At 39.6% G+C, this 12,866-nt stretch overlaps 1 protein-coding gene and 1 long non-coding RNA gene across 13 annotated transcripts in view; both read right to left on the bottom strand.

The window, feature by feature from the left end:
• The window catches only part of LOC143243177 (uncharacterized), a 386,181-nt gene that overhangs the window by 106,179 nt on the left and 267,136 nt on the right, over positions 1–12,866 (bottom strand). The window lies entirely within an intron of this gene.
• LOC143243181 (uncharacterized) overlaps positions 1–12,866 on the bottom strand; it is a 188,717-nt gene that overhangs the window by 163,023 nt on the left and 12,828 nt on the right. For 4 of the 5 annotated variants that reach the window (XR_013024146.1, XR_013024144.1, XR_013024143.1 and 1 more), the window contains one exon: positions 9,115–9,756. The exons of the other annotated variant lie outside the window; for it this stretch is intronic. This is a non-coding gene — a long non-coding RNA (uncharacterized LOC143243181). The remainder of the gene's footprint in view (positions 1–9,114; positions 9,757–12,866) is intronic. 5 annotated transcript variants of the gene reach the window in all.

Genomic DNA, 12,866 nt, shown 5'->3' with positions numbered 1-12,866 from the left:
GTCAGCGTCTTGAAACTCTAATCACCAACAAAGGTCAGCGTCTTGAAACTCTAATCACCAACAAAGGTCAGCGTCTTGAAACTCTAATCACCAACAAAGGTCAGCGTCTTGAAACTCTAATCACCAACAAAGGTCAGCGTCTTGAAACTCTAATCACCAACAAAGGTCAGCGTCTTGAAACTCTAATCACCAACAAAGGTCAGCGTCTTGAAACTCTAATCACCAACAAAGGTCAGCGTCTTGAAACTCTAATCACCAACAAAGGTCAGCGTCTTGAAACTCTAATCACCAACAAAGGTCAGCGTCTTGAAACTCTAATCACCAACAAAGGTCAGCGTCTTGAAACTCTAATCACCAACAAAGGTCAGCGTCTTGAAACTCTAATCACCAACAAAGGTCAGCGTCTTGAAACTCTAATCACCAACAAAGGTCAGCGTCTTGAAACTCTAATCACCAACAAAGGTCAGCGTCTTGAAACTCTAATCACCAACAAAGGTCAGCGTCTTGAAACTCTAATCACCAACAAAGGTCAGCGTCTTGAAACTCTAATCACCAACAAAGGTCAGCGTCTTGAAACTCTAATCACCAACAAAGGTCAGCGTCTTGAAACTCTAATCACCAACAAAGGTCAGCGTCTTGAAACTCTAATCACCAACAAAGGTCAGCGTCTTGAAACTCTAATCACCAACAAAGGTCAGCGTCTTGAAACTCTAATCACCAACAAAGGTCAGCGTCTTGAAACTCTAATCACCAACAAAGGTCAGCGTCTTGAAACTCTAATCACCAACAAAGGTCAGCGTCTTGAAACTCTAATCACCAACAAAGGTCAGCGTCTTGAAACTCTAATCACCAACAAAGGTCAGCGTCTTGAAACTCTAATCACCAACAAAGGTCAGCGTCTTGAAACTCTAATCACCAACAAAGGTCAGCGTCTTGAAACTCTAATCACCAACAAAGGTCAGCGTCTTGAAACTCTAATCACCAACAAAGGTCAGCGTCTTGAAACTCTAATCACCAACAAAGGTCAGCGTCTTGAAACTCTAATCACCAACAAAGGTCAGCGTCTTGAAACTCTAATCACCAACAAAGGTCAGCGTCTTGAAACTCTAATCACCAACAAAGGTCAGCGTCTTGAAACTCTAATCACCAACAAAGGTCAGCGTCTTGAAACTCTAATCACCAACAAAGGTCAGCGTCTTGAAACTCTAATCACCAACAAAGGTCAGCGTCTTGAAACTCTAATCACCAACAAAGGTCAGCGTCTTGAAACTCTAATCACCAACAAAGGTGCGTCTTGAAACTCTAATCACCAACAAAGGTCAGCGTCTTGAAACTCTAATCACCAACAAAGGTCAGCGTCTTGAAACTCTAATCACCAACAAAGGTCAGCGTCTTGAAACTCTAATCACCAACAAAGGTCAGCGTCTTGAAACTCTAATCACCAACAAAGGTCAGCGTCTTGAAACTCTAATCACCAACAAAGGTCAGCGTCTTGAAACTCTAATCACCAACAAAGGTCAGCGTCTTGAAACTCTAATCACCAACAAAGGTCAGCGTCTTGAAACTCTAATCACCAACAAAGGTCAGCGTCTTGAAACTCTAATCACCAACAAAGGTCAGCGTCTTGAAACTCTAATCACCAACAAAGGTCAGCGTCTTGAAACTCTAATCACCAACAAAGGTCAGCGTCTTGAAACTCTAATCACCAACAAAGGTCAGCGTCTTGAAACTCTAATCACCAACAAAGGTCAGCGTCTTGAAACTCTAATCACCAACAAAGGTCAGCGTCTTGAAACTCTAATCACCAACAAAGGTCAGCGTCTTGAAACTCTAATCACCAACAAAGGTCAGCGTCTTGAAACTCTAATCACCAACAAAGATCAGCGTCTTGAAACTCTAATCACCAACAAAGGTCAATGTCTTGAAACTCTAATCACCAACAAAGGTCAGCGTCTTCAAACTCTAATCACCAACAAAGGTCAGCGTCTTGAAACTCTAATCACCAACAAAGGTGAGCGTCTTGAAACTCTAATCACCAACAAAGGTCAGCGTCTTGAAACTCTAATCACCAACAAAGGTCAGCGTCTTGAAACTCTAATCACCAACAAAGGTCAGCGTCTTGAAACTCTAATCACCAACAAAGGTCAGCGTCTTGAAACTCTAATCACCAACAAAGGTCAGCGTCTTGAAACTCTAATCACCAACAAAGGTCAGCGTCTTGAAACTCTAATCACCAACAAAGGTCAGCGTCTTGAAACTCTAATCACCAACAAAGGTCAGCGTCTTGAAACTCTAATCACCAACAAAGGTCAGCGTCTTGAAACTCTAATCACCAACAAAGGTCAGCGTCTTGAAACTCACCAACTAATCTTGAAACTCTAAACAACAAAGGTCAGCGTCTTGAAACTCTAATCACCAACAAAGGTCAGCGTCTTGAAACTCTAATCACCAACAAAGGTCAGCGTCTTGAAACTCTAATCACCAACAAAGGTCAGCGTCTTGAAACTCTAATCACCAACAAAGGTCAGCGTCTTGAAACTCTAATCACCAACAAAGGTCAGCGTCTTGAAACTCTAATCACCAACAAAGGTCAGCGTCTTGAAACTCTAATCACCAACAAAGGTCAGCGTCTTGAAACTCTAATCACCAACAAAGGTCAGCGTCTTGAAACTCTAATCACCAACAAAGGTCAGCGTCTTGAAACTCTAATCACCAACAAAGGTCAGCGTCTTGAAACTCTAATCACCAACAAAGGTCAGCGTCTTGAAACTCTAATCACCAACAAAAATCAGCGTCTTGAAACTCTAATCACCAACAAAGGTCAGCGTCTTGAAACTCTAATCACCAACAAAGGTCAGCGTCTTGAAACTCTAATCACTCCAACAAAGGTCAGCGTCTTGAAACTCTAATCACCAACAAAGGTCAAGCGTCTTGAAACTCTAATCACCAACAAAAAGCGTCTTGGTCAGCGTCTTGAAACTCTTAATCTAATCACCAACAAAGGTCAGCGTCTTGAAACTCTAATCACCAACAAAGGTCAGCGTCTTGAAACTCTAATCACCAACAAAGGTCAGCGTCTTGAAACTCTAATCACCAACAAAGGTCAGCGTCTTGAAACTCTAATCACCAACAAAGGTCAGCGTCTTCAAACTCTAATCACCAACAAAGGTCAGCGTCTTGAAACTCTAATCACCAACAAAGGTCAGCGTCTTGAAACTCTAATCACCAACAAAGGTCAATGTCTTGAAACTCTAATCACCAACAAAGGTCAGCGTCTTGAAACTCTAATCACCAACAAAGGTCAGCGTCTTGAAACTCTAATCACCAACAAAGGTCAGCGTCTTGAAACTCTAATCACCAACAAAGGTCAGCGTCTTGAAACTCTAATCACCAACAAAGGTCAGCGTCTTGAAACTCTAATCACCAACAAAGGTCAGCGTCTTGAAACTCTAATCACCAACAAAGGTCAGCGTCTTGAAACTCTAATCACCAACAAAGGTCAGCGTCTTGAAACTCTAATCACCAACAAAGGTCAGCGTCTTGAAACTCTAATCACCAACAAAGGTCAGCGTCTTGAAACTCTAATCACCAACAAAGGTCAGCGTCTTGAAACTCTAATCACCAACAAAGGTCAGCGTCTTGAAACTCTAATCACCAACAAAGGTCAGCGTCTTGAAACTCTAATCACCAACAAAGGTCAGCGTCTTGAAACTCTAATCACCAACAAAGGTCAGCGTCTTGAAACTCTAATCACCAACAAAGGTCAGCGTCTTGAAACTCTAATCACCAACAAAGGTCAGCGTCTTGAAACTCTAATCACCAACAAAGGTCAGCGTCTTGAAACTCTAATCACCAACAAAGGTCAGCGTCTTGAAACTCTAATCACCAACAAAGGTCAGCGTCTTGAAACTCTAATCACCAACAAAGGTCAGCGTCTTGAAACTCTAATCACCAACAAAGGTCAGCGTCTTGAAACTCTAATCACCAACAAAGGTCAGCGTCTTGAAACTCTAATCACCAACAAAGGTCAGCGTCTTGAAACTCTAATCACCAACAAAGGTCAGCGTCTTGAAACTCTAATCACCAACAAAGGTCAGCGTCTTGAAACTCTAATCACCAACAAAGGTCAGCGTCTTGAAACTCTAATCACCAACAAAGGTCAGCGTCTTGAAACTCTAATCACCAACAAAGGTCAGCGTCTTGAAACTCTAATCACCAACAAAGGTCAGCGTCTTGAAACTCTAATCACCAACAAAGGTCAGCGTCTTGAAACTCTAATCACCAACAAAGGTCAGCGTCTTGAAACTCTAATCACCAACAAAGGTCAGCGTCTTGAAACTCTAATCACCAACAAAGGTCAGCGTCTTGAAACTCTAATCACCAACAAAGGTCAGCGTCTTGAAACTCTAATCACCAACAAAGGTCAGCGTCTTGAAACTCTAATCACCAACAAAGGTCAATGTCTTGAAACTCTAATCACCAACAAAGGTCAGCGTCTTGAAACTCTAATCACCAACAAAGGTCAGCGTCTTGAAACTCTAATCACCAACAAAGGTCAGCGTCTTGAAACTCTAATCACCAACAAAGGTCAGCGTCTTGAAACTCTAATCACCAACAAAGGTCAGCGTCTTGAAACTCTAATCACCAACAAAGGTCAGCGTCTTGAAACTCTAATCACCAACAAAGGTCAGCGTCTTGAAACTCTAATCACCAACAAAGGTCAGCGTCTTGAAACTCTAATCACCAACAAAGGTCAGCGTCTTGAAACTCTAATCACCAACAAAGGTCAGCGTCTTGAAACTCTAATCACCAACAAAGGTCAGCGTCTTGAAACTCTAATCACCAACAAAGGTCAGCGTCTTGAAACTCTAATCACCAACAAAGGTCAGCGTCTTGAAACTCTAATCACCAACAAAGGTCAGCGTCTTGAAACTCTAATCACCAACAAAGGTCAGCGTCTTGAAACTCTAATCACCAACAAAGGTCAGCGTCTTGAAACTCTAATCACCAACAAAGGTCAGCGTCTTGAAACTCTAATCACCAACAAAGGTCAGCGTCTTGAAACTCTAATCACCAACAAAGGTCAGCGTCTTGAAACTCTAATCACCAACAAAGGTCAGCGTCTTGAAACTCTAATCACCAACAAAGGTCAGCGTCTTGAAACTCTAATCACCAACAAAGGTCAGCGTCTTGAAACTCTAATCACCAACAAAGGTCAGCGTCTTGAAACTCTAATCACCAACAAAGGTCAGCGTCTTGAAACTCTAATCACCAACAAAGGTCAGCGTCTTGAAACTCTAATCACCAACAAAGGTCAGCGTCTTGAAACTCTAATCACCAACAAAGGTCAGCGTCTTGAAACTCTAATCACCAACAAAGGTCAGCGTCTTGAAACTCTAATCACCAACAAAGGTCAGCGTCTTGAAACTCTAATCACCAACAAAGGTCAGCGTCTTGAAACTCTAATCACCAACAAAGGTCAGCGTCTTGAAACTCTAATCACCAACAAAGGTCAGCGTCTTGAAACTCTCTCTAATCACCAACAAAGGTCAGCGTCTTGAAACTCTAATCACCAACAAAGGTCAGCGTCTTGAAACTCTAATCACCAACAAAGGTCAGCGTCTTGAAACTCTAATCACCAACAAAGGTCAGCGTCTTGAAACTCTAATCACCAACAAAGGTCAGCGTCTTCAAACTCTAATCACCAACAAAGGTCAGCGTCTTCAAACTCTAATCACCAACAAAGGTCAGCGTCTTCAAACTCTAATCACCAACAAAGGTCAATGTCTTGAAACTCTAATCACCAACAAAGGTCAGCGTCTTGAAACTCTAATCACCAACAAAGGTCAGCGTCTTGAAACTCTAATCACCAACAAAGGTCAGCGTCTTGAAACTCTAATCACCAACAAAGGTCAGCGTCTTGAAACTCTAATCACCAACAAAGGTCAGCGTCTTGAAACTCTAATCACCAACAAAGGTCAGCGTCTTGAAACTCTAATCACCAACAAAGGTCAGCGTCTTGAAACTCTAATCACCAACAAAGGTCAGCGTCTTGAAACTCTAATCACCAACAAAGGTCAGCGTCTTGAAACTCTAATCACCAACAAAGGTCAGCGTCTTGAAACTCTAATCACCAACAAAGGTCAGCGTCTTGAAACTCTAATCACCAACAAAGGTCAGCGTCTTGAAACTCTAATCACCAACAAAGGTCAGCGTCTTGAAACTCTAATCACCAACAAAGGTCAGCGTCTTGAAACTCTAATCACCAACAAAGGTCAGCGTCTTGAAACTCTAATCACCAACAAAGGTCAGCGTCTTGAAACTCTAATCACCAACAAAGGTCAGCGTCTTGAAACTCTAATCACCAACAAAGGTCAGCGTCTTGAAACTCTAATCACGTCAACAAAGGTCAGCGTCTTGAAACTCTAATCACCAACAAAGGTCAGCGTCTTGAAACTCTAATCACCAACAAAGGTCAGCGTCTTGAAACTCTAATCACCAACAAAGGTCAGCGTCTTGAAACTCTAATCACCAACAAAGGTCAGCGTCTTGAAACTCTAATCACCAACAAAGGTCAGCGTCTTGAAACTCTAATCACCAACAAAGGTCAGCGTCTTGAAACTCTAATCATCAAACAAAGGTCAGCGTCTTGAAACTCTAATCACCAACAAAGGTCAGCGTCTTGAAACTCTAATCACCAACAAAGGTCAGCGTCTTGAAACTCTAATCACCAACAAAGGTCAGCGTCTTGAAACTCTAATCACCAACAAAGGTCAGCGTCTTGAAACTCTAATCACCAACAAAGGTCAGCGTCTTGAAACTCTAATCACCAACAAAGGTCAGCGTCTTGAAACTCTAATCACCAACAAAGGTCAGCGTCTTGAAACTCTAATCACCAACAAAGGTCAGCGTCTTGAAACTCTAATCACCAACAAAGGTCAGCGTCTTGAAACTCTAATCACCAACAAAGGTCAGCGTCTTGAAACTCTAATCACCAACAAAGGTCAGCGTCTTGAAACTCTAATCACCAACAAAGGTCAGCGTCTTGAAACTCTAATCACCAACAAAGGTCAGCGTCTTGAAACTCTAATCACCAACAAAGGTCAGCGTCTTGAAACTCTAATCACCAACAAAGGTCAGCGTCTTGAAACTCTAATCACCAACAAAGGTCAGCGTCTTGAAACTCTAATCACCAACAAAGGTCAGCGTCTTGAAACTCTAATCACCAACAAAGGTCAGCGTCTTGAAACTCTAATCACCAACAAAGGTCAGCGTCTTGAAACTCTAATCACCAACAAAGGGCAGCGTCTTGAAACTCTAATCACCAACAAAGGTCAGCGTCTTGAAACTCTAATCACCAACAAAGGTCAATGTCTTGAAACTCTAATCACCAACAAAGGTCAGCGTCTTGAAACTCTAATCACCAACAAAGGTCAGCGTCTTGAAACTCTAATCACCAACAAAGGTCAGCGTCTTGAAACTCTAATCACCAACAAAGGTCAGCGTCTTGAAACTATAAGTATCAACAAAGGTCAGCGTCTTGAAACTATAAGTATCAACAAAGGGCAGCGTCTTGAAACTCTAATCACCAACAAAGGTCAGAGTCTTGAAACTCTAATCACCAACAAAGGTCAGCGTCTTGAAACTCTAATCACCAACAAAGGTCAGCGTCTTGAAACTCTAATCACCAACAAAGGTCAGCGTCTTGAAACTCTAATCACCAACAAAGGTCAGCGTCTTGAAACTCTAATCACCAACAAAGGTCAGCGTCTTGAAACTCTAAGCATTAACAAAGGTCAGCGTCTTGAAACTCTAAGCATTAACAAAGGTCAGCGTCTTGAAACTCTAATCACCAACAAAGGCCAGCGTCTTGAAACAAAATAAAAAACAAATAAACAAACTGAGGTTGAAAAAAATGTATAGAACAAATACATTGTAGAGAAAAGTTAATTGCCACTTGACAGCAGTAGAAAGAACTTCGGTCTACTAGATTTAATGAACGGGCTGTACAAGGCACATATATGGCAAACCTATTTTCTTCTAAAATCTTTTGCTTGTTTTGGAATTTCGCACAAAGCTACTCGAGGGCTATCTGTGCTAGCCGTCCCTAATTAAGCAGTGTAAGAGTAGAGGGAAGGCAGCTAGTCATCACCACCCACCGCCAACTCTTGGGCTACTCTTTTACCAACGAATAGTGGGATTGACCGTCACATTATACACTCCCACGGCTGGGAGGGCGAGCATGTTTAGCGAGACGCGGGCGCGAACCCGCGGCCCTCGGATTACGAGTCGCACGACTTACGCGCTTGGCCATGCCAGGCCCCCAAATCTTTTGCTGCATATCCTTATAACGCCCAGACATGTTAGCAGCATTGTCATAAGACTGACCCCTATATTTTTTAAAATAAAGTTTGCAAACTTCACGTAAGTACTGCAATACCTGGTTTGCCATTTCATCAGTCATATGACTTTTTAGTTCCAGAAAGGTTAAAAGCATTCAATAGGCTGCCCATTTTTTAAGAATCGAGTACAACTCTTAACTGATCTATATGTGATAGAGCTGGCGTCGAGTCAACTGACAAACTAAAATAACCAGAAGAATTTACTTCATCAACAACGAATGTGTAGACCTTCTGAACCATTGGTTCAATGAGTTCTTCACAGGCGGTTTTGGACAAGTATGAAGGATTTCCTTTTCCAAAATTTCCATATTTATAAATGTGTCCTGCTAAAAATGGATCAAACTGACTTTTGAGCTCAAGTAGCTCTAAAAGATTCCCATTCTGCAGTGAACCAAATTTCATCTGTTCAGTGAAAAGCCAGGCTACGTTCAGCTAACGTACAAATAACAACTATTGCATGCTCCAAGACATGCTCCCAGTAATCGCACTCTTCTTTTAATTTGTTTTTCAAACTCTTGTTGCAAGCCTAAACCTTGTCTGTAAGTTAAGTATGTTAGCTAGAGTTTCGGTGAGTTGTGCTTCTTTAATGATGATCAATTACAATAGTATTTCGCCAGTCACTGAACCCTTCTATTTCAACAAAACACGAGGAAAATTTAGGGACAAAGAGTCGATAGTAAATACAATAACCACTCTCTCTTGTATTACTCACCATTGGTTTTTACCCCAAAGAAAAGTTTTTGCAAACAGTATTTCATTGGTTTGCTACTACTGAAAATCCAGCAAGATTTAACAAATGACCCATTGTGGTGTTAACAGTCAGTGGGTCCACAAGCAATCCAATAAGCCACATCAGCAGCAGAGAAATCGAGCCACAACCCTGGATCTTTTGCTTTAGTTTCTTCATCTTTTGTAGACTGAAGCATTTTACCATAGTTCAGCAATTTTCATTTTCAGAAATTATTTCAACTTTAAACTGTCTTATAGAGTAACTTGCATCAACATTAACACTAGATTTATCTGGAGAATTTACAAGCATAGTAAGATCAGTTGTGAAAGCTGTTCCAGTTGAGCAAGCCTGTGACACCTCAACGTCACCATGATGTTCTGATCTTCAAGTAGACAAAGTGGTACTTGTAGGTGTGAAGCTTGGTTCAAATTTAATCATGTCAAAGTCAGATACAGTACAAGTGACTTCTCATGGTTTAGATTTGGAAGATCTTGTTGTGTAAGTTCAGTGAAAAAATTAATCTGCTATCTAGTCTTGGCCACTAAGTCCAAAGCCTTTTGTTGGTTCTCTTTTGCCAGTTTTTTTCTTTTGTGCACCACTTAAATGAACGTTTCATCTTGTTGTCTGAAAAATACAGAAGAAAAACACAAAATAATACGGATAATATATAATTATAATGATAAGAAAAACACTAAAATTTATAAAGAAAAACATTCGTAAGACAGTCAAACATACTAAACTCTGTCTACATTTAGACAAAGACTGTCAGAAAGTTATCCTGAGGTCCAGGTCCATCAGCACATAAACATGAATTCATAAATACTTTTATTGACTTGCTTTATTATGATATGTTGAAAACCATTCATGATTGGCCTCAATCCATTTTAGAAAAATTAATTTTCAGTCATTGCAAGGTTCATTAAGGTTGTTGTTATGGTAGCTGATTGCAAGAAGAAACGCCAAAGGCTAGATTACCTTAATCCTAATATCTGAAGAATGAGTTGTAACCTCAACTTTTCTTTTGAGCTCAGATTTGACCTGGGATTATTAAATGAGCCAACAAACCATGCATCAACAAAATAGGCATATGTCTGAAACTTTACTTACATGCCTGGATGCGAAAGCAAATTCAAAACGACAGCCTTACACTGGGAATAGTCCACTTCATTATTCCAGGCTACACTAGCGTTTCCAGTGTACTTACACTAAACTAGTTTCAGTATTTAGGCCTAACGTTATTGTCACTCAGTTCTCAGATAACATTAACGTTAGGCCTAATGCTGATACAGGGTGGCCCGTAAGTTCCTACTCATATGTTATTTCATATGTTATTATGTTATATTCAATTACGCATGTATTATATATTCGTTTATTTTTTGCAGAGAAATATGGCCGATGTAAGCCCATTTATATTTGAAAATGTCTCACAGAACATGGCGTCGCATAATATTATGCAACGAGAATGAGGGACAGCACACAGATACACTGGATACATAAGATATATGGATGGGTAGAGACTTACGGGCCACCCTGTACATTGCAACTGAGGCCACTAACGTTAAGCCAAGTACTTAGAACTAACCTTGCTCACATGAACTTGTTCAGTTTATGCACGTTTTTCAATCCTAAATTGATTTTTCAGTTCTTTACATTATCTTCGTATGACCACGGTGACACAGTACTGTACTACTACTAGTAGTATGGTATAAACATTGCAATGTTAAGAACCTTGTTATCGAACATGTCGAACGAAGTCTTACGTAATTTAACCTAAAAGATCAAATTATCGCCTTTAGACTGCTCCGATCTTTCAATTGTTTTCCAAGCTTTTCAGAAATGTAATACAACACATAGTGATCTGAATTTATAGTCACAAAATAGTTGAATTACACCTGAAAGTTTGTCTTCGTTGTATTTGTGTTTCTGTCTCGGATTGTTCGTTCGTCTCATAAAAAAATATCACCAGAAGGCACCCTTGTACTTATCTCCTTAGTAAACCTCAGCTTCAGATCTGCTTATATTATTACATAATTACAAGGGTATACATACATGCCCAAATGCTCTTTCAGGTTACATGTAATATATGAACGGTAGCATTGCTACAGTAGCATTCCTTTCTAAAATTTTTCTTGGTATGATAAATTACAAAACATGTACTCACAAACAAAGATTTTAACAGCAAGCTATTTGAAGCCAAAAAACTTCCGGCTCAGAAAACTTCAGTGAAAAACACACTTATAAAGCAATAATAAGGCAAATAAAACCAAAACAAAGAAGACAATATAAGGCACGAAAACAAAACCGAAAAAAAACATTAAACTAGCCACGTCTCTGAACACATCTGTTACAATTTCGTTTGACTTATATTTCTGTGGTATTATTCTCTTTTGTTTCTGTAGATGTGACTGAATAAAGCAGTAAAAGATAAAACAAAACAGTTCCACTGCCTATAATTTCTTATAAATAGCCACAGCAGAAGAAATGATTGAGAAAAATATTTCATCTGCAAGGTTAGATAGACATCATAACATGTGATCATCTTTTACCTGAAGTTTTATCAACATTTTGTACCGCTCTTTACAGTAATCTTTCGCAAATCAATTACTTCTTACTTCAGATACATAGTTTGGTAGATTCTCGAAACTTTAGTCACTAACCGAGCCAAAGAAAACTTTTTTAACAATGCAGAGTAAAATCAAGCACGGTAGATAAGAGCAATTACAAAAAAAAATCAACCAAAGTTGAGTGTGGTGGTGAAAGAGGTAAGGGCATTATAACTTAGGGGAAATCTCTGTGGTTATCCTTTCCACTGGTGCCCTAATCATGTGCGTATTTTGCTTAATGGTTAATCCACGGCTGCTTTAGTTGATTGTTAAGCCTTTATAGTATGTAATTTTACGTATGAATGATGATAATAGTAATCTTTAGAGAAAGTTAAACTTGCAAGTTTGTTGCGGGGATTCAGTTCATTTTTGCAGAGAATTTCCTTTATACTTTGTTTTAAATTTTTAATTTGAAGTTCTTATGTGATATATTTGATTTTTTGGTCCGGTTGTTGTTTTGTATTAAGCACAAAGCTACACAATGGGCTATCTGTGCTCTGCTCATCGCGGGTATCGAAACTCAGTTTTTAACGTTGTAATTCCGCAGACATACCGCTGAGCCACTGGGGGACTTTTTGGTCTGGAGGTATACTTTTATTTTTAGGAAGGTTGGTGTCAATTTTACTAATCTGCAAGTTTTGTAAACGTTAAATTTCGCATCGTATTTTTGAATTTCATCATATTTTTTTGAAATGAAATAAATTTTCTATTTCGCCATAACAGAATCAGATTCTTTCGATAAGGCTTACGTTGGTTATTGGTAACTTTAGGCTTAGCTGACTTTTTTTTTTTTTTAAAGATAAGTCAAACGGAAGTTAAGCTGTAATTTTGATTTTAAAACATTAGATATAAATATATGCTCAGTACTCTCTTTGGCGAAATAAATTATTTTCGTTATCTTTTACAATACTCACAATAATATATCAATTATTAGGCCTATATTAATCGTAAGGCCTTCCACGACGACTAACTTCCCTTTTTTACTTTTCTTTGGCCTATTTCCGTTTCGTAACATCTCATCTGCTAATTTTTGTCTGTTTCTCTACTTTCACCATTCCAATAAAACTATTTATTTATCTTTAGCGCAGATAGTCTAGTTGCTTTGCGCCATGAAACAGAAAACCAAACTAT

This window comes from Tachypleus tridentatus, unplaced genomic scaffold (assembly GCF_004210375.1).
Source record: "Tachypleus tridentatus isolate NWPU-2018 unplaced genomic scaffold, ASM421037v1 Hic_cluster_2, whole genome shotgun sequence".
NCBI lineage: Eukaryota > Metazoa > Arthropoda > Merostomata > Xiphosura > Limulidae > Tachypleus > Tachypleus tridentatus.
Note: the sequence above shows the minus strand (reverse complement) of the source record. Positions and strands in the feature narration are given on the sequence as shown.